The sequence below is a fragment of the Suricata suricatta genome, chromosome 6 (genome assembly GCF_006229205.1).
Source record: "Suricata suricatta isolate VVHF042 chromosome 6, meerkat_22Aug2017_6uvM2_HiC, whole genome shotgun sequence".
Classification (NCBI taxonomy): Eukaryota; Metazoa; Chordata; class Mammalia; order Carnivora; family Herpestidae; genus Suricata; species Suricata suricatta.
This window is the reverse complement of record NC_043705.1, coordinates 82051174-82074436: the sequence shown is the minus strand read 5'-3', so window position 1 is coordinate 82074436 and position 23263 is coordinate 82051174. Positions and strand designations below refer to the sequence as shown.

The 23263-nt window shown below is 36.5% G+C and overlaps 1 long non-coding RNA gene across 1 annotated transcript in view; it reads left to right on the top strand.

Annotated features, from left to right (window-relative positions):
* The window catches only part of LOC115294717, a 49827-nt gene that overhangs the window by 1644 nt on the left and 24920 nt on the right, over positions 1-23263 (top strand). The window contains exon 2 of the long non-coding RNA XR_003910084.1: positions 14209-14285. This is a non-coding gene — a long non-coding RNA (uncharacterized LOC115294717). The remainder of the gene's footprint in view (positions 1-14208; positions 14286-23263) is intronic.

Sequence of the window (23263 nt, the reverse complement as noted above, 5' to 3'; positions counted from 1 at the left end):
TTTCTTTTTCCTCCCATTTCCTCCTTACCCCTCCCTTTCTCTCCTATCTAAAGCCTTTAAAATATAATTTTTATATCATATTTTTGAAAAGATTTTTATTTTTAGACTTCTTGTTATCAATTTCTTGTTTGTTCAGTTAACGAAGTGGATTATTTTAGAGTTATTTCGCGTTCTTAATCTCTTGTTTGAAAAACTCTGACTTGCTTGTAAAATTGCCTGTAATATTAGACCCAGAATCTCAGTGTCTGCTTATCATCTCACCTCTACATCATCCTAGACTCTCCCTAGGCTTCACTCAGATCTTCTGCTCATTTTGATCTCAAGACCTCAAATTCCCTCTTCACATCTCTACCAATATATAAATCTTACCCACCCTCTAGAATATAACTCAAGAGTCATTCCTCATCTTTTCTGGCCTCAAAAGTACATGTTGATTTTGCCTTTCCCTGATCAGATATCACTTAGATTATCACTGTTATGTCTGGAAAGTCATTTAAATGGAGTACCTAATACTTGTTAGATGAGTAATTTACCAAACACAAGTAGCTCATAGTCTATACATATTTAAGTAAAGCCCTAATTTTCCATCATTTCTAATTAAAGACTGGATTTCAATTTATGTTCACCTTTAAAGAGATAACTTGAAAAACTATTACAACTGAGAGTGAGATTAATATAGTTTGCAGCTTCAACTTATTTATATGAAGTTGAAATATTTGAGGTTTAAACCCCCTAAATAAGCCAACAAACCTCACCTTATCTTAAATTTTACTTTTCTTTTCCACAGTGTGCTGTTTGCAGTTCTTGTTCTCATTCTGCCCAAACTGAAATGGCAGCCAAATGGCCAAAATAAGATGAGGCACTTATAAGAAGTAACCCATCCCTTCTACCCTACCCCCTCCCAAAACACTAGCATTTCTCACCCTTGATTGCAGTCAATGCGATGACTGGTTAGTGACAACATACAGAGTACCCATAGTCCATCCTGAAATTCATGAGCTTTTGTATCACAATCAATTATCAGCTTTTTTCCTAACACTTGAATATCAGTTAAATTCAAGAAAGATATCCAAATTTCTGAGACTTCTGAGATTAATATACTAAACATTTAGAACTGTAATATTTAGTGGATTGAAAATTAAATATAATTATAATTATCATCATAACCAGCTAATATTTACTGTGCACTCACCATATTCCAGGCATTGTTTACTTTTATTACCTCATATAATCATCTCAATAGATTTATGACTTAGGTATCATCATCATTATCATCATCTTTATCATCATCCCCATTTTAAAGATGAGGGTACTGAGGCTGGACATCTTAAGTAATTTGCTCAAGGTCACACAGCTAGTAGTATCAAGGTTAGAATTCAAAATCAGACTTCTTACATATTTGCAAATGACATACCTGATAAAGAGCTTATATCCAAAATATGTGAAAAATTTACAAAACTCAACACTCAAAAAACAACTAGCCCAATTAAGAAATAAGAGGAACACATGAACAGACATTTCTCCAAAGACGACATTCAGATGGCCAATAGACACATGGAAAGATGCTTATCATCACTTATTATCATGGAAATGCAAATCAGAACTACAATGAGGTATCATCTCACATCTATCAAAATGACTAATAGCAGCAGCACAGGAAACAACAGGTATTGGGGAGGATGTGGAGAAAAAGGAACACTCATGCAATGTTGGAAGGAATTTAAACTGGTGCACCCATTGTGGAAAACAGTATGGGGGTTCCTCCAAAAGTTAAAAATAGAACTTATAATCCAGCAATAGCACTACTTGGTATTTTCCCAAAGAACACAAAAACACTAACTCAAAGGGATACATGCACCCCTATGTTTATAGCAGCATTATGTACAATAGCCAAGATATAGAAGCAGCCCAAGTGTCCATTGATGGATGAATGGATAAAGATGTGGTATATGTACAATGGAATATTATTCAGTCATAAAAAGAATGAAATTTTACACTTGCAACTACATGGATGGAGCTAAAAGGTATAATGCTAAGGGAAATAATTTAGAGAAAGACAAATACCATATGATTACTCATAAGTGGAATTTAAGAAACAAGAAAAATGAGCAAAGGAAAAAGAGATAGAGAGACAAACCAGGAAACATATCCTTAACTATAGAGAACACAGGGATGGTTACTAGAGAGGAGATGGGTGGGGGGATGGGTTAAATAGGTGATGAGGATTAAGAAGTGAACTTGTTGCAATGACCATAGGGTGATGTATGGAAGTGTTGAATCTCTGTATTGTACACCTGAAACTAATAATTACACTCTATGTTAACTAACTCGAATTTAAATAAAGTAAAAAAAAAACCATCAAAACCAGACATTTTAGTATATGGATTGTGGAACTTTAATAATTCTAGCAGAACTCATAATAAATATACTTATTGCTTTAGTAAAAATTTTCATTGGTTTTTAATTCTATTATTACTTGCCATAATGTTTGCCTCTTAATATTAGTTTCTGCCTTTGTCTTACTGGGGAAAAGTTAGAGCCAGACACCTGTCTTCTTACATGGCAAATTGAATTGGCCAATTGCACAAAGTATTATATTTTTGGGGCAAGATAGAGCTGTAATTAATGTTTAAAATTAGGTTGATTAAGGGAGAAGGACAGTAATAACGGTTTGTAGAACTGTTATGTTACCTTGGACAAATAAAAGTTAAATTTTCTGAGACTACAGAGATATGACTGAATTTCGTACCTCAGATCAAATTTCTCTAATGAAGTTACTTCATTCCTGTATTACTCTTACAGATTAATTTTAAGTCCCTTACAGTTCTTTGAAAGGGCTCAGATAACTGAAAGATCAATCAGTAATTTCAACAAATTTCAGTCAGATTTATTTGGCTGGTATTCAGGGGGAAAATGACTAGATGACTTCTCTGCTGTAATTAGGTAAAGGAATGCATTTTCTACTGCATCCTGTTAAGCAACCACACATTCAGTTTTGGCTCAGTTCTACATAACTGTAAGGAATTGAATGGAATGTAAAGTATTTAATGTGAGTTACTGGACAGTTTAATTTTCTAATTTGGACTCATTTGCCCAAAGTACATAGGAATCTGGTAAAATACTGGAAAGTGATAACATTTTGATAAGAGATTCAAATAAAAATATATAAATGATAGTTGATAAATATATTTACTATATTTACTATATTTATACTTATAGCTATTTACTTATGCTACTCTTTATTTATAAAGATAAAAGAAAACCCAAAACTGATGAGCTAGGTTTGATGTTTTTTATGCTCCTGCTCACCTTATTACAATAATGTATAGTATCATATAATACTAATTTTAAAATTTTAAATAGCACTTCAAAATATTCCTAACAGACCTAGTGTAAATGACAAATGATAAAATAAGCAACGAGAAGCAAATGTTTTTCTGAAACACTTTAGTATCTATGTCCTTGAAAAGACACTGGTTTGTATTCAAATTCTCCATGGCAAATGGAGCACACACCATTTACTGATCTTCCCTCCTGAATCCCACTGCAATGAGCATGAAAATGCACCAAGTCCATAATGGAACTGAGAACAGGAAGTGTAGCACATCAGTAGACTAGAGTTTAAAGGCATAAAGCAAATGAAGTAGGTTTTCCTTATATGGAAATGAAACCAATCTGTATCCTAGAGGGACCACAAAGAGTCACCAGGTGTGAAGAATGGACTTGTGTTGTGGGACAGTGATAGAAATTGATGTTATTATTTCCAAAACTATATGCTGAATTGCAGTGTCCTGCATCCAGTCTATCACCGCCATGTTTGTGTGTAGAGGCAAAGGGCAACTGTGGCAACAACCTAGAAGTGGAAATAACAAATCTACAATTAAAAGAGCTCTTCTAAAGCTGATTATAAACATGATCCTTAGTGTAACAGTGAAAATTATATGAGATACTAGTAAGAGATTTACGATTATAAATGAAAGCAGAGACTTTCAGCTGTACACCAAAATTCATGTTTCCATTTCCACAGTTATTTTTGGGAAGCAGCTGTCCAGCCCAGCACTATATTCCCTTACTTTCATCATCAGCCATGGCATAGCTGTGCCACTAGCACTTGCCAGTTTAATGAGATCATAAGTGATACATATGTTACTTGCAGGCAAAGGGCTTTAAAAAAATGAATGTGGCTTTTCATACTCTTTTGCATTCTACTAGTTGCATTCAGAGGATAGTGAATATCTCTGGCTTGATAAAGTCACAAGATTGAAAGGCACCCCCCCCATGAATGAAGGGAAATTGCCTCACATTTGAATGTTATAAGCAAAAAAATTATCTTCTAATTTACCATGCCACTGGATAAAATAATAATTTAAAAAATAGGAGTAGAGAAAATTAAGTGAAAAATTATAAATGAGCTAAAATACGCCATCATTCTCAAGGGAAAATGAATATATATTAAAAATTAATAAATCAAGTAATGGAAGCGTAAATAAATAAGGTAGAAATTTGGTAGCAATCACTAGGGGGGAAAAGCTAACTAGAAACAGATGTTTAAAAGTGGACACCTCTTGAAAGCATTACTCAGGACTGGTAATGTGGCAGGAAATGAAAGACAGCTTTCTTTATATGTAAGTTTTATGTCCAACTATACTTCTGTCATTTACTATATGTATGATCTTAGACAAATTATTTAATATTTATTAACTATACTTTCTATCTGTATATTATGGAAAATATACTGACTACCACATAGCTTTCCAAAGCATTATATTCTAAGCACATGGAGAATAAAATAAACTCATTTAGGTTAGAAAAATATGTATTTTAAAAGTCTAAGCAGAACAGTAATGTCTTATATGATGAATTACATAGTCCTATCATATACATGTGTACAAAATCATTGATATATATGTATAAATTTATATATAATTATAAAACATCTATATTCATATACCTTTATATAATTTTCACTGCTCTTTAATAATCTTACTCTATATCAAAACCACTTTGTCTATAAGTAGAAGTCTTTTAATTCCTATTTTTAAACTTTATTTATTTATTTTGAGAGAGAGAGAGAATGAGTGGGGGAGGGACAGAAAGGGAGAGAGAGAATCCCAAGCAAGCTCTGCAGTGACAGAGTGCATGAACTGTGAGATCATGAGCTGAGCTGAAATCAAGAGTTGGATGCTTAGACAACTGAGCCACCCAGTCATCTCTTAATTCCTATTTTTAAAAAATCAAAATTTTAAAGGGGAAACTTACTACTTTTCTAAGTCATGTTCCAATTACGAATAGTAGACATAGTATTGGAACTGTGATTTCTTGACCTCTAATTCAGCACTTTTTATAAAGTTTATACTTTATTATTAGTAGTAGTAATTATGACTTCAGTTTGGTTTTACCTGAAAGATAAATGTCATTGTGGCATCAAAATTAAAACCATGATCTACCCAGGAAGAATGTCTTAAATGCAAGAAAAAGAGGATTAAGTCATGATCTTCAGGAAAACCAACACTTAAAGGAAAGGCAGAACAGCATGTGAAAGGAGAAGAAGTGGCCAAAAAGAGGAAGCAAACCAAGGGAGTGAATGTAATGTCAGAGAAGACAAAGGATAGGATTTTTTAATTAAAAAAAAATTAAAGTGGTGTAAAGGTTTCAATTACATTAAAAGAAAAGGTGCTTTGGATTTAGGAACAAAGAAATCACTAGTGTTTTGGGCAAGAGAAATTTCAACGCAGTGGCAGGAGCAAAAGGTAACGTGTTTGAATTGAAGAGTGATTCGAATGGGAAATAGAATCATGTTGATAAGAATTTTGCTTGTGAAGAAAAGAGAATGATGGAAAAGTAGTTAGAGGGAAGTATAGGGACACAGAGAAATTTGCTTTTGTGTTAAGATAGTAGAAACTTAAACATGTTTAAATATCAATGAAAGCAAACCAATGACGAGGAAAGGTTTGAATATACAGGAAAGGAAACTAACAATGTAGATGGAAGTCCCTAAAGAAGGGGGCATCCAGAATGTGGTTGTCAAAGTACACCTTATATTGTTGTGTGATGGCATTTCCACAAGCAGGAGGAAAGGAAGAAAGGATAGTATGGATCTAAATGTGTAGCTTTTGTGGGGAAAGGAGTTTGCATAAGATGAATTTTATTAGTGTTGAGAGATAATTGGGAAGTATAAAGGGGTTAGAGATTTTAATCAAATGGAGACCACAGAAAAACAAATAATAATAATAATAATAATAATAATAATAATAAATAATAATAATTGAGAAGCCTGGAAGTATTCTCAGGAAGCCTCAAGAATTGAATTATAATTGGAGAATATTAATTTATAGGGCCACTTAAATTAATTACATAGTTTTATGATTTTCTCCAGTAGCAATAAGCAAATGAGAAGTTGGTACAGGATCAAAATCTTAAACAAAAAGAAAAAGTACAAACTGACTGCCTAATGACATGTACAAACATGTATGAAATTCAGGTAAATTGGAAGGCTTTCAAAAATATCTCTAAACTTCCTGATACTGGAAGTTCACTCAACCGCCTAAGAAGCAGGTTTAATCATGTCAGACATGCTCCAATCTATCAGAATTTCATCTGTATAACCATTCTGAACAACTGAATTGGAAACTTAAATCTGTAGTTGGTTCCAAAATCACATGAAAACTTATGAAAGGAAAACTTATATTCTCTTCATAAAAAGTTCGAGTTATGTAAATGCCTTAATAAAATTTTAACAGCACACCTTGCTTTGCAAATAGGGTAGTTGCTACAGCCAAGAGCCACACAGGTTACCAGGTTTTACTCCTTAATGCTTTAAATATTTCAGGTTCTTAACATATTCTAGTGTGTTTTGGAAATTTGACTCAAAACAAACATAGATGCTGTTTTCAAAATTTAACACACAATTTGACACCAATTTAGCAATTTCAAGTTTTAACACCATTGATCACTCCATTTTTGCACCTTGTTCTTTCACTTTACTTCTTAGATAATCTTCCTGGATTTCCACCTTATCTCCTGCTCTTTCTCCTTCCTGTTTGATTCTACTAATTCTCAATTAGCATTTTCAAGTTTTAACACCATTGATCACTCCATTTTTGCACCTTGTTTTTCACTTTACTTCTTAGATAATCTTCCTGGATTTCCACCTTACCTCCTGCTCTTTCTCCTTCCTGTTTGATTCTACTAATTCTCCTGTCTTCTAAATTCTGAGAATCTTCTCTCTATATTTAATCCCTAGATGAACTCATCCAATCATATGTCTATAAATACCATCTATTTGTTGATTATTCCCCCAATATATGCCATTAGCCTAGGCTTCTCTTTTGAGCTCCAGATTTATATATCCAATTATCTACTTGAAATCTCTATACATATTTCTAATGGGCACCTAAAACATAATAAAAAAAACTAGTTCTTGATTCCCCCCTTCTGCCACCGCCATTCAAAGTAGCTTTAAGGACAGATTTCCTCATCTTAGTAAATGGTGACTTTATTCTTACGGGTTTCTTGGGCCAAAGGTTCTTGAAACCTCTAGGATTTGGTGCTTTATCTCTCACCCTTATCTTAGCAATCAACACAAGCTGCTAATTAGGCCTATATCAAATTTATTCACTTTTACCACCTTCACTGATATTACCCTTGCTCAAATCTGAGAGGTTCTTTCCAATTTTTGTTGTTAGAAATTTTTGTTGTCAGGTATTCTTGGACAAGTCTCTTTGTCTTCATTAGGCTGGTGTTTCTCTTAAGGTGGATAACTAGTAGGGCAAATACTTTATGCTTAGTCATAAGGTGCGGCTGTATTATTTGATAGATGTGTGATTACCTTTCAGACAATTTGTACCAATTCACACATCCTCCAGGGGAATGTTGAAATCATGTCCTGTGTCTTTTGGGATGAGTGAAAGCAGAATAGGGGTTGGGGAAAATGTCAGACTAGAAGATTGGTAGGAGTGGAACAGAAATATGATGTTATTACCAGTGTTGTTATCAGGCCAAAGACTGTTGTTCTTCCACAAGTAAAAAAATCCTGGATATAGAAAATAAAGTTATTGTTGTCAGAAATGGAGAAAGGATTTGTTTCCAGATTGTTTCAATCAGAGCTATCTGTAGTATCTACTTAAATTTTGGAGATATATGGATATATTTACTTTATTTTTTTCACCTATGTCAGATATTGTAGGTTAAAAAGATACCCCAGATATCATTTGTTCCTTCACTTATCTTTCATTAAACAGTTACATTTCATGGTCAAATTGAATATGAAAGTTTTTTCTGTGTATAAATGTAAAAGTTCTGACAGTACATTGCTAGGCTATACATCAGCAAGGGGAAAAGTGAGTGTTAGAAGTCATTGAGCAGGAATAAGTGGTATAAGCAATAGTCATTCTCCTGACCATAAATGTATAATTTACTTATTTTAATTATTCCCTTACAGAGGTAATATTGCCAATCATCCCGACCCCTAAGGCATTTATTTAGTATTTTAAGGGACTTATTATAGAAGATAATTTGTGTAAGAATACACTCTGAAGAGTTCTGGCTCAGAAGTAAGGATGTACTCACGTGAGAAATGTATTTATGCTAGTGAGGGAAAATATTTAGGGTGAACATAGAATACCCTAGATATTTCTCTCAGGAAAATATTATTGGTCATGGAGTAAGCCTCATCAGAAGTGAGGAAACTGAGGTACTGAAGGCTTCTATCAGATTGAAACAAAGATGGCTGCAGGGACAGGGTCCGTGCACTAAACTGAGGGTCAAACCAGGTCATCACACTTTAAACACACTATATTCCTCTTCTTCAGATTCAATAAGTAGTTTTCTAAACAGGTCCCAAAAGGTGTACAGGAGAGGAAATGAGAGATGGCCAGCAAGTGGGTAGGGAGTGCAGGTGAGAATAAAAAGAATGGTTTGGGTTTTTCCAAGTTTCATACATTCCAAATATTGTGTTGTATTGTATTGTATTGTATCATATTATATTATACACTGTGGGTGTGGATTTCCATTTAGATCAAATATGAAAACTGCAAAGAACAGACTGTAAGTTGCCCAAGGAGAAATAACTAGTCCACTTCAATTAGCTCTGCACTAGGCTGGGATATAGCAATGGTAAAACAACTTAGAAACCACTGCAGGTTTAAGCTGGACTGAAAGCAAGTAGCAAGAAGGGAATCATGTACCCCTGAATACAACTGTCTTCATGTTACATGAGTTCCAAACCAATCCTTGGTCACTTTGTGAAGTATGATGTCCAGATAAATCAAAGCAAAACTCTTCTGAATCTAATCAAATGCAGGTGATTCTGCAGCAGTCTGTGGTCCTGAAATTAGGGAGTCTTCCTGCTTCATAAGCCTATTCTTAGAGCAATGCAGACCCTAGCCATGATTCACTGGATTAGCCCAGGGAAACTGCAAACATGATAGCGCCAAAGGTCTTCCAGAAGACAAAAAGTAATAAAGTATTGATTGCTTCTGGCAGCAAAATGGACACCATTTCAAGTATCTGGAATCCAACACCGAATCAACAACTGCCATTTGCTAATTTATATCATTGCCAGTATACTCTTTGTATGTCAGCTTCCCTTCCTACAGTGCAGCTTTCAATTTAGTTATTAGTTTTCCACCTTAGCTTTCCCATGGAGTCTAGTTTTTTTGAAGACATAAAGAATTTTCTAATGTCTTCATGCTACGGATATGGAAATTGAATCAAGAATAAGAATATAAAGTGTCTGAGATTAGGCCACCAGAGGGTTCCAGAGCCCTGAGAGAACTCAGCAGAACCTACTGTCCATCCACTGCCTGTTTCATCATCTCATATTTGTGGCATATATTTGTAGGCAGCAGGGTCTCTAAAAGATTTTGGAAGCAAAGAGTAGCCTATAAGAAGTTTCTCTCTCTCTCTCTCTCTCTCTCTCTTTTTTTTTTTTTTGGTCTCATTAAATATTATAGCTCCTGCTAAGTAAACCCTAAATTGTTTATTTCCCTCATATTTTTTCTCACTGGTTCCCTCGTATATGGAGATGTGGTTAGTAAGCAACAGCCTGGATGCTAATAATTTGGCTTCCATAAGAACATTTGTAACAACCTCTTCAAAGAGAGTCTAGTTCGTTCTTCTCTGGAATTGGGAAGAAGCTCGACTTCCTGGCAGGAGAATTAACTCAGGTGTGGTGCTGCAAGCTGAGGCCTGGTCTGCTCTGGGCCCATTTGGAACTCTGTCTTGGTGACAAAAGGCTTCAGTACAGCATCAGGGAGTACTCAGGGTTAACGCATCACCTAGCTCTCTACCCCATTCCCTACCTTCTGGAGAATATTAACGTGTCGGTAGGATGGAAAGAACTTGTAGGAAAATGATGCAGGAGCTGCTCTGCGGGGCAGGATGTGTGATGACATGTGGCTCTGACCTTTCCTTCCAAGTGGATTTGGAAGGCACATGAAAGGTTGGTAGCTATAATCAAAATGTTTTTCAGTTAAAAAAAACAGATAGATAGATAGATAGATAGATAGATAGATAGATAGATAGATAGATAGACAGACAGACGAGGTTTTTTGGAAGTGACAGTGGGATCCAGAGCTGAGAGCCAAGAAAGAATTCTTGAGACATCTTTGGTGATTTTATCGAAGTATAAGGACAGGATCTGTGGGCAGGAAGAGATGCCCCAGGACCCTGAGGAGAGTCTGGTTTTATACTATGGGGTTGGGGTGAGGTAAAGTCCAAGGGAAGTTTCCAGTGAGATTTTTCATATGCTAAAGAAGACTCACAGAATACTGGAGGCCTAGCTATTGTCAAGCCAAGGTTGTTTTTCCCTCAAGCAAAACAGTAACATTAAGACAGTAAGGAGTTCCTGGAGAAACGTTTTACTCTGCCAGCCTCCAGTATTTGTCCATGGGCTGCAGATTATAAGGACATTTATTTCTATCTGCCATTTCCTTCTGCTCTTGCTTCCCACATTACTAAGGAGGAGTTATTATTATAGTCCTGCAGGACTACAATTTCTATCAGCTAACCTTCTGTTTTTCCCCTTTCCTTTGTTCTTGGGCAGCCAGAACTGTGAGGAATACCATACATATCCCACCTGGTGTGGCAGGGTGGGGTTTTTGGCCTGTCAGCTTGCCTTATAATCCCTCGTCATATATAGCTCTTGCTGGGTGTCAAGCAACTTTCCAAGCATTTTACATTTATTATTTCTTCTAATTATAGCAAGTCTTATCAGCATGGCACTTCTACACCCCCAGGTGGTAGAGAATTGAAAGAAGCGTAGGACTCAAAGGTCTAATAGAACAGGAGAAACCTAATGGAGGATCAGGGGGAGGGGAAGAGGGAAAGTGAGTTGGGGAGAGAGAGGGACACAAAACCCAAGACTACTGAATACTGAAAATAACAGAAAGTTGAGGTGGGAGGGGGAGAGGGAAAAGAGGTGGTGGTAATGGAGGAGGGCACTTGTGCGGAAGAGCACTGGGTGTTATATGGAAACCAATTTGACAATAAACTATTTAAAAAAAATAAAAAGAAAGAAGCATAGGTTATGTCCATTTTTAGGGAAATGGCTAAGTAATATTGTGGGGAATAAGTTTAGGAATTCCAAGGGCTTGCACCAGTGGGTTAACAGGGTTTAGGATGAAACCATCCAGAATAGGTAAACAGGAGGAAAGTGGCCCAGCACAGAACAAAAGCAGGAAGCTGCTTCCACAGGACAAAAGCATCCAGAATAGGTAAAGAGGTAAACAGGCCATAGGCCATGGCAGCCTGGTGAAATTCCTGGAACTAATTAGCAAAAGAAAGATGCCTTGTTGACCTTCAGGTCGCATATCTATCTGCCTTATCTCCTAGGTAAGTTAAGATAAATAGAAACAGAGGCTGGTGTCTGCCTTAAGCAGCCATCTGCTCAGCACTGGGGTTTTGTTTTGTATTGACCCAAACCCCTAACACCCCGTATCTTCAAAACCCCTTTGCTCTCACACACGTTAGTTAATGATCACTGTTTCATTGTCTCTTTCTGCATATCCATCATGTTTGTAAGCCTTCTGATTCTAATAAATACAGAGCATTTACTTACTTGGAGGCTCTTGTCTTCTCTTGGACATTGGCCTCTCTCGTATTTAATTCTGCATCTGCTCTCTTGCTGGACAAGAGAGAACTCCAGACTCAAAGTCTGCAACATAATATGTGGTAGACACATACCATATAGAAAAAAATGAACTTGACACATACATAGCATCATGGAGAGATCCTCCAGACAAAGTCTGAGTTAAAAAAAAGAGAGAGAATAAGTTTATAGCAGAGTACCTCCTATGTAAAATAAACACAAATATGTAAATAATTACAAATATTATATCCAAAGACAAAGAGAGGACTGGCTGGCATGAGAGGTGGAATTGATAGTAACAAAATAATAAAGAGAAAAGTCTTGTACAGAATGATAATGATAGTTTACAGTAAACTGAAGGATAAATTGAACTCAATTCTATGTAAATTCAAAAGACATTTTAAAATATACATAAAGTGCAGATAAAGTTGTACATAAAAAACATTTACAGTCTCAATCATTTAAAATTATATATATAAATCATTATAAAATTATATATATATTTAAAAACAAGTAGGTAGATAGAGATATAGCTATTCTTCTTAGTGTAAGTATTAAAAAAAAACAGCTAAATCCAGGTTCATATTCAGGTTGATATTTTCTTTGTTCTTTTTACTGAGGTTTGGGATAGTGAGGGGCAATGAGGAGAAATGACCAAAACTGGAATCAGCTGAGTGTTTCAGTCTGTACTTTTGTGCAATGATACAACTTCCTCTATCATTGATCTTATATTTTTTGGTGTTTTGCAAAAGATGTTTGAAAACATGTTTGATGTTGGGTCTTCATTGGAATAAAAGCCAGATTCATTTTTTCACCTACTAGTCAGATCTCTTACTTCTTCCATCTTTCTGTATTTTGCCCATCTTTTAAAATTCCCTTAATGAATGAAGAAACACAGATGTGACTTGAGTAATTTTCTTCACCAGAGCAAGTCTAAAACCAGATTCTGAGACAAGCTTCAGAAGGTTGAGTATGTCTGCTTCTCATCAGGGAAGAAAGAACTTCTTTTGTTTAATTTTGTCTCCTCTTCTTGAAACCATCAAGGGAGCAATGTAAAACATTCTTGTCTAAATGGAATCCCTTCTAGTATGAAGTTGTTTTCTTTAGTTAGCCATCTAAATCTGCCACACTATCCCTTCTATTCTTAACAGAAATGCAAATGGAATTTTTCTTTGTCACTAAGCAGATTATTCTGAAAGCAAAATCTAGGTCCTGTAAGAGCAATAATACAGTGTCATAGGTGTTACAAAACATTTGGAAGGGGAGACCTTAACAGTGAGTATCAATTAAGGCAAGATTTTTAGAGGATGTTTGGCTTACATGTACTTTAGAGGAATTGGGTAAATTAAGAGATGAGGGTATAAATCCCTCCAAAAGTCTGGTTGCAACAAAGAATAAGAAATGTGTGTATTGTTTCTTTTTATTTAATTTTACTTTATTTAGTTAATGTTTGTGTTATGCCCAGATTGCAATATCCCCAAAAACTAGAGACCACCGTGGAGACCGAGTCACATATGCAAAAGCAAAGGGCGTTTATTTGGGCTTAAGCTCGGGCTCCCAGACCTCACCAATGCAATGGATCCGTGCTGAGAGCCCCGAACAAAGGCTAGGTAGGGTTTTTATGGGGCTTGGAAAAGGGAGGTTACAGAAAATTATGAAATAGTTACCGTAATCCAATCATCATTGTATAACAGCCTTAGCAACAATTTTAACCATACACATTGTCCAGAGTATTCATTACTTTTGGCAGGACCCAATCATGACCTTTAGTGTTTCTTTGAAAATAACCAAGGAGCCCCACATGGGGTGAGTAACTGATTAATCTAGTATTAAACAACAGGTAACTCTCTATGGTTTCCATCTACAGGCCTGTCCTTAGGAATGTTAAGTGTGCTAGCTGGCCGCTTCTGATTGGGTGCTGCGAAGGGGGTCGCTTGTTGAGCAGTCTGTGCCCTTTTCCTGCTATTATCTAATGATTGTGGGAAACCGAGACTTAGGCCTTTAAGCTCAGAGGGGAAACTTAAAGCCTGTCATGGAGTCAGTTTGGTTCAGACCTGTGTCCTTTCAGTTTGAATTTTGTGATTTCTCATCTTATATTTTGGGTATTCTATCCTTTTCAGACTGTCTGAAGAGCCACGCCCTAGGTCCAGCCCTCCCTCTAGCACTGTAAAGTGGAGCTGACAACCACATGTGTCTGGTACAGTTGTTATGAGAGTTAAATGAGTGTATGTGTAGTGAGTGTTTAGACAATTGCTTGGAAATACAAGAATTATATTATTATTGAGCAGGGAGAACATCAGTTTTTATACTTCGGCAACTAGTCTAATGGTGATCATTTAACCAAGGGAAGTGGGAAAGATAGCAGTGAACAGATTATGGATAAGAGTGTCTGAGTATATCATTTCTGGATCTGTGAGGATAATATCTTGGTTTCTAGCATAAGTGAATGAATATATGTTATAAGTCACTGGGGGAGGAGTAGTTTTGCACAAAATGACATGAATCTTATTTTTTCTACATTGAGTATTATGTGGTTATAGGAAATCCAGAAATATTGACTGGGCCATTGAATGAAACTGCTTATTCCTGAATGAAGCTAGGAAAGATAAATGGAAGCGAGATAAAGAATTTAGATTCATCAGTCTGTATAGATTTTGGATACTAACCCTTGTGGGAAGTTGGGTCTCTCTGAACTCATAAGCAGAGGAAAAATTTCCTTGTGAGGCAAGGTGGGTTTGCAAGGCCTCCCACCGTCAGATGGAGACTGGCATCTACCCCCACTCAACCCCCACTCAATTTCTGTTTAAGCACCAACCCCAAGGTGCCTGACTGACTGATATCAGGAGTGACTTGCCTTTTTATGCTAAAAATATGTGAATTGTACCTTGTGAAAAAACCTGTTATAGAAGTTTCTTCTTTTGTGATTATAGAAGCAAATGTTATATTTCCTGAGAAAACCTGTTTTTCTTCCCCTCGGAAAACAGGCTATGGACGCCTGCTCACAAAGACCTAACTCTTGCCTTTGCTCTGCTAAAAACTTTGCCTTGTATTTGAATGCTAAAGATCCCTTCCTTCCCCAAGTGATAAGCATCTAGTCACCTATTGATAAAGGTTATGCATGAGTCTTCCACCAATCTGGGAAATATTCTGGGAAATTTTTACATACCAAAGAATTTGTTATCAGAAATTATTATCTAAGGCAATTGCCACTTCTGTTTTGTACCCCATACATTTTTTCAATAAATAAAGCTGACTCTTCGGTCAGGGTAGAGACGCCTACCTGGTGAGCAGAAAGAAAGAAGCCGAGGCTCTCTCACTTTCTTTCGCCAGACCGTCCATCCTTCAGGGGAACCCTGCACCTGCTGGAGCTGGACTCTGGCAAACCCTTCATTATCCCTTAGATGTAGGAATGGACAAAGTAGATTCTTAGCTTGATCCAGAGCTGTGATACTACTCTCACCATGCAACAGAATGATATTATATGGTATTTGTGATTGTTAGCAAAATACTTAAATCCCTTTGAAATGTATAGATTCTCAGCTCTCTAGACTAGTACAAAGATTATTTTAAACTAAACAATTCTGAATGAATCTCATCAAAATTTCTTTGGTTGACAAAATATGTCTCTCAAAACACATAGTTGCCATAAATCTCCTAGATAGGAAACTAACTGTTAGCACCAAGAGGAGAGACTGCATAAACAAATGTTATCACAAACTGTCATAATTTCCATTTGTTTCCCACAAAGCCCAGTTTTCTTTCCTAAAAGTCCATTTGTTTATTTCCCTCTATAAGGCTGGTAAATAAACCCTTAGTTCTAGGTGGTCAGAAAACCACTTCTTTTGTGTTCTCCTATTTGTATATGAATAAACTTTGTCTTTTCCCCTGTTAATTTGTCTCTTGTTAGTTAATTTCCAGGCACCCATTCATTTCAACCTGCTGGCGTTCAACTCCAGCAGGTCCAGGGTTCCCTGAAGGATGGACTGTGTTGGCATGAGAGAGATGAGAGAGTGACAATTTTCTTTCTGATCACCAAGCAGGCATCTCTGCTCTCTCTCATTCTCTAGCTTTATTTATGGTGAAAGGCACAAGGAGCAGAAAGAGCAGCATGTGTTTAGTAAATGATTTCTCATAGATAATTTTTTTCAGCACATTTTTCCAGAACATGGATTCCACAGAAGTTACGATTCTAATCTTAGTAGTAATGGTTGTTGTAAAAAACTTAGCTACAGGCATTCATGCTGTCATATGGGAAGGGCAGGTATTTTTTATACAAAACCTCAGGTATAGCCCTAGGAAGGTGACCTTTAACCAAGAGGCAAACAGCACTGTCGGTTTCTTATGAGTAAAGGTCATTAGGCTGTTTATAGCTCTAAGAGAAAGTTTCCAGAAAAACAGGAACCCCAGGAGACATAATGCCTGCTCTTACAGTCCCAAAGACAAGTAGTGACTTTTGCAACTACATCAGGCCTAGAAAGTAGTCAGTTAATTGTTCAGCTAGGAGGAAACTTATATGTTGCTTGCCTTAGTCGCATTAGGATGTATCTAGTTTACTCATCTTTTCCTGGACCCGGTGCGAAATTTAGCCAGACCTTGGGGTGAATTCAGCCTCCACCACTTTGTCTCATGCAGTGTTGGGAAGCCACTTTCCTCTCTTAGGCTTCCCTTCCTCATGTGCAAACTGGGCACAAAAACCCATCCTGTCCTACTTACAGGGATTTTGTGAGGTCCAATGAAGTGAAGGGTATGCAGATGCTTTGGGAGCAGACTGGGTGGGTTCTGAGTTGCTGTCACTAGCACAGAAAATAGGCCTGGGGCCTTCCAGGGCTTCAAGGCCAAGCTGGAGAGATAAGCAGGATGTGCAAAGAGTCTGTGACAGACAACAGAATAGGGGAGGGATCTGGTCAGGTAGGGTGTGCTGACCTGGTCTGGACAGCCAATGGCCAGGGAACGTGCAGGTGCCCCCTTGTAGGAAGAGCTCCCCCCCATGTAGGATCCATGAACCCAAATGGAGAAAGAGATCATGAAGAGTAAAGAACATGGACAAGTTAAGGAACCTAAGAAGAGAAATAATGGGGAGAAGTTCAGAGTTAATAATTTGTGGGGCGCCTGGGTGGCTCAGTTGGTTAAGCGTCTGGCTTCGGCTGAGGTCATGATCTCACGGTTTGTGGGTGTGGCCCTGCGTCGGGTTCTGTGCTGACAGCTAGCTCAGAGCCTGGAGCCTGTCTTTAGATTCTGTGTCTCCCTTTCTCTCTGACCCTCCCCTGCTCCCACTGTCTCTCTCTGTCTCTCAAAAAAAAATTTTTTTTTTAATTTGAAAAATACACATTTTAAGATGGGCCAGGGAAACCTTGGACTGATCAAAAAAGTGGGGTAGTGAACTACTAAAGATGTAGAGTGGCCCTTGTGATTTGTATAGGATAAATGTGTAACAAATTTTATTGTCTTTAGAAGAATTAAACTGACACACAGAAGCAAGTAATTATATCCACAGGTAAATTATAGTAGATGTCTCCACAGGAGATTCATAGAATCTGGCAGAAGAGTAACTCAGAAAAGACAGAGGCCACAACACCATGCAGTTTTATGCTTGTATCAGGGTATTTCAAAAAGTGGTTCAATTATGTTTGACATTTCCATTTCCACAAAGTCTAAAGTAGATAAGTGCTCCTAAGTACCAAAAGTGAATATATTATTCCTCATCATTATAGTCAAGATTTGAGTGTCCAGAAGAGACAATACCAAATGAGCAGACTATTTATAGAATTTTATTTTAGAACTTTTGTCTATCTGCGTAAGCTACATGCTTCACAATAACTTCAGAATATCCCTGAAGAACACAAATTACACATTTCTTCACTTGCTGGCAGAAAACCCAAATTCCTTAGAAATAAAAACCTTCTATTTCGCCATCAGAGGAAAAAAACAATTGATATGTAAATCATGACTGAAGGAACATTTGACTCAAATGTTTTAATGTTAATATGTAATTTGTCAAAACTCATTATAATATAAATGGCTCATATTATCATCATTTCCTGTTCATAAAATGAAGGGAGTTTTCAGAAAAAAGACTCTGGGCAACTGGAAAAAAAAGGCAGTAGAATTATCAAAATGGTGGAGGCATTAAGAAAAGCATATCCAAATTGCATTAGCTAGGTTCTTTTTTTCAGTAGCGTGATGTGACACAGGAGGTTGAAAGGCACTGGAGGCTTAAAGTGGAAAGGATAAGGACTCCAATATGGCAGAAAAGAGACGTACAGAAGGGAAGCTCCTGATGCAGAGACATACTTTGCAGACATTCCAGTTTCTGCGCTTGAAGGGCAGAAGTAAAAGCTATTCTGTGGGAGTTTTTTTCCTTATAACTGTGCAAACTCAGTTTAATATAAGCATTACCATTGATCAACATTGTTTTTTAAATGTATCAAAATTTTGTAAGCATGGATACATTTAATAAAAGAGGTTTTATCTTAAAGACTATATTACCTTGGTTGCATCATAGTATGGATTATCACTTTAGCATGAGAGCATATAAAATCATTATGTTCTCTGCATGTACTCGTTGTTCTGTCTATTAACTATAGGTATAATGCGAAGCTCCAACTTATGTCAATGTCTCTTATGTTTACATGTTTACTGTCAATTTAAAAGCATGACTATTTAAATGAACTTTTTCTTGATTACTAAAAAAATTATTGACTGAAGGAATGCAACTATCTTTGAGTTTCAAAAAGTTAATTATTTAATAATTATTTACTGAGGGCTTACCCCACATTTGGCAATGTGGTATATGTTATGAGCAATCAAAGCAAGTATACAATGTCATTCCAAACCACATGAGATGTACAACTTGAGGAGAAGATATAGATTTAAAAAGTGAATGAACAAGAATGTAATTCAGTTAATAAAATGCTCAGAGGTGCTGTATTAAAAAAAGAGAGAAACCCCCATATAGTCACCATTCACACATAAGGATCCTTTGTCCATTAAAAACGGTTATAGTTCTCAAAATGGCATACTATGTACATTCCAGCGTGTTTGCACATGAAATTCTTCTTGCCTAAAGTGCTCTCTCCAGGCGGTTGTCTGGCTCATATCCATTCTTCAAAACCCAGCTGTGTCCCTTCTTCCTGACAGCCTTCTCAGGGTGTTAGGATGCCGTCGCCACGACAAGTTTCCTGTACAGCCGTTACCTTGTACATATTATGTGTACTTTATTTTGTAGTAATGAACACTTTCCTCTGAAATGGGGAAGAAGGAAAGAAATATATACACAGATATAAACATTTGTGAAGAGTATGTGATAAAATAATGGAGTAAATGAGTCACTTTGATTTTCTCTGAGTAGTAGGGAACCAGTTTATTTATTTAAGGAAAGGCGTCATAATACTTTATATATATAAGAAACTTTGTGGCAGCTTTAGATATGTTAACACAGTTAAACAGTATAATACTCCTATGATTTATGTAGTCCCTGTACCTATATTAATAACTATTATCATCCATATCCTATAGATGAGTAATTTTAGACAGAGAGAAGTTAGGCAGGATGCTCAGGGTCACTCAGTTAGTGAATTCTAGAATGAGGATGCAAACTCAGGCAATAAACCTCCAGAGACCTGTACTTCATGATCTGAAAGCATAGTGAAGGCTTAGAACTGTGGCTAAGGGATTGCAAAAAGAAAGAGAAGAAAACCTTGGGAGATTGTTGAATGGCTTTTTAAAAAAATGTTATTTATTTATTTACTTATTTTGAGAGAGAGAGAGTTTGAGTGGTGAAGGGGCAGAGAGAGAGAGAGAGAAAGAGAGAGAGCGAGAGAGAGAGAGAGAAAGAACCCCAAGCAGGCTCCATGCTAACGGTGCAGAGGCTGATATGGGGCTTGAACCACAAATTGTGAGATCATGACCTGAATCAAAATCAAGAGTTGGATATTTAACCAACTGAGCCACTCAGATGTCTGTGCTGAATGGCTTCAAGGTGTAGTTAAGGCCACAAGTGACAGGTCACAAGAACAGGGACAGGTTCCATATTGTTTTTTGAAGATCTTGATTCCTCAAGTGTAACACCAAAGTGTGGGTATGTCTGGATGTTGGCGCAGGCAGTGGGAAAAATAGAGTGAAGGGGGTGAAAGAGACGATATTGGGTGATTAGGACTGTATTAAGCAAAGCAGAGTGGCCAGTGCTGAGAACAGATGGTAGCTGGGAAGTTTAACATGGAGGACTGAATACACTTGTTTATCTCTCTTCCCTTCCAAATACTGATAAAAGACAATACGACTCTACAAGGATTAAACAAAGGAGACACAGCAGAAAAAGAGATATTAAGAATTTTGGAAAGTGAAAAATGAGTAGAGAGTGGAACTGAGTTAGCAGGACCGGATAAAGCCATACTTAAATCCCTAGAAGGAGGTAGAGGAAGCCAACAAGAAGCAAACCCATTCTCACTGCTGGATTTTGTAATTTAGAAGGTGAAGAAGGCACTAATAAACTCTGACATGGTTTTAGATGATAGGATTGTGAGTGATTTTTTTTTCAAAAATTCTAAAATTATCAGTTACTACTAAAGGGAAAATTTTTTCTAAAAGAAGATTTCAGGTATGGGACAGTTCTAGATGATGGCAAAATCCAGGCAGTAGTAAAGGGAGCAGGATGTGGAATAGAGACAAGTCCTTTATACGTGAATATATCAGGGAATTTTGAACCCAGGCTATCTAACATATTGTCAACATGCATATTGAAATTGACCAAGATGGTTGGTAAAACTGCAAACTTGTGAGAAAGTAAGCTTGGGAGATGGAGGGTGGCAAGGAGGGAAGGCTGTGCACTATGGAAAGCACAAACACATGAGCTGTCTCCTGTATTATTTCCTGTATCATCACTTGTATTATTTTGTATTTTGGATGACAAAAGAATCACTATTAAAAAAAATAAACAACTGACATTCCTGAGCCATGTGGAAACCCAGCCTACAAAGCTGTCTCCTTGGCATTTTCTGCAATTCAAGAGCAGAACTGACACTCAGGCTCCAAACACCTACTGAGTTTTTGAGCATTCACATGAATAAAGAGCCTGGAATACAGCATTAGACTCCCTATGTGCGGTTCAGACTTGGTCTTGCACTGCCTTTCCAAGGAAGAAATTTTGATACCATGGTCTCATTCCTGTTTTTCATCACATTTCATCTTTATCAGGAAAAGTGAAAGTGAATAAGAAGGTGAAGCAATACATTTCTAGGTATGCCAAGTGAATCCTACAAATTTATACAAGGAGCTGCAAGACTCCAAATTAAATAAAAACGTGTTTTCACTTGATAATGCATTCTTAACCTTTCTTGGGCTCTGAATAATTCAAGAAGAAATACACATTTTCCTAAACCTGAATTTCAAGCACCTTGCTTCACCCTGATTTACTCAGTTTTTAAATTTTTCACTCTTTTCATACTTTTACCTTTTTCATTTTCACCAGGGGCACCGCCTTGGTGGACCTGTCATGGCTTACTCCCATTCTCACTTTGTGGCTTTTAGTACAGCCCATCTTCTGTGTATGACACTGATGCTTCCGTTCAATTAACGAGAATATATTGCAATATGCTGTTTTCAGCACCATGCTAGATACTGAGAGGATTTATCAGCAATGATAAACAAGAGGATGGAGAGGTAAAGAGAAACAGAAATATTTAGAGGTAAAAATGAATATCATCCTGTTCATTTTATTAGGGATTAACTAAAATACTCTCTCTGAAAGCTACTAAAGAAGTAGGGTATTAAAACAAACTCCATGCATTTATTAAATATGTATAGTTTCCTCCACTTGATCTCTTTTCATTCATACATCTATACCTACTTTTATCTAAGAATGTAATTGTATTTACATTACAAAATATATGTGGTTAGAATGGTTCTAATTGAATTCAGAGAGAATTTTACCTTAAAAAGTGGCTACCTAATGCAAAACTTCTCATTTCCATTTTTGTTTTCTTATAATTCTGTTATCTTTCCTCATCTACTGAATAGATTCACCTGTTAATATTTTTAATTTGTTTTGACACATTGTTTTGACTTGCTTTTCCCACAAGTTAGTAATGACAATTAGTCCAGTTTTGGTATCCACTTGATCTATGCACCATGAATACAATGAGGACTCAAGCCAAATTTTTAGGGCCAATATTCAGTTTTCAGAAATATTGGTAATTCTGACTGGTAGTTTTTTGAAATGTATTCAAAGCCGAGTTAAAAGATGCTATGAAGATGTTTGCACAACTATATAAAGTTACTAAAATTATTGAATTTTTTAAAACAGATGTTTCTCTTTAAACTATGGGGACAGATCCACAGCTTATGTCCTTTGGATCAATGAGCATTATAGTACCTTATAAAAAGCTAAAGATCCCATGAGCTTTATCAAACAGTATTTTCCCTCTGTTATACTTTAGCTTTGTTTCATGTCTTCGTCTCACTTTCCTTGGAGTACAACTGCAAGACATCTCATCTAGAGTCTTATATAAAATACCTGATAAATAACTCCCTTTTGTATTAGTCCTGAGTGTTAAAAAAAAAAAAAAGGTAAAACAAAACACCTTAAAAAATAAGGAAAAGTAAAGAAAATGTGTATAGATTGAGAAAATAAAGGACAGTTCCAGTTGAGGAAGTATTAAAGGGCAGAAAATAGTGAAAGTATGCAGAATGAACAGGACTGGGTTGAGAAATGAATCGTAACAATTCAATTTCTGTGGTTGGCTTATGTGGCAAAGTGACATCACTTAAGGGACACTTAAAAGCCAGAATGGTCAGTTTTTCTGGGGAGCTACATTTTTACTTTGGTTGACTGGCTAAGTTACAAATGTGCATATATATTCAAAGCTGTATTACTCAGCTATTTTCCAACATTATAAAAAAAATCTCAGTTGTTAGACCCAAGTTGTTTTGGGGGTGAATGAGCTCTTGCGGTCCTCAGAGAGTATGCCATATTTTGCTCTACTAGTGTGCATGATGAATATCAGAAACTCACAATACTTCATAAGAGCTTTATACATTAGGGAAACCTGTCTGAAGCACTTAGAATACTCTTGTAGAGCTAGAAGGCAAGAAGGTAATGTCCTCTTAATTTTTTCCTTGAGGTCACTCTTCAGCAATTTCTAAGTTTAACGGAATCAAAAATTGAACTCAAATACCACT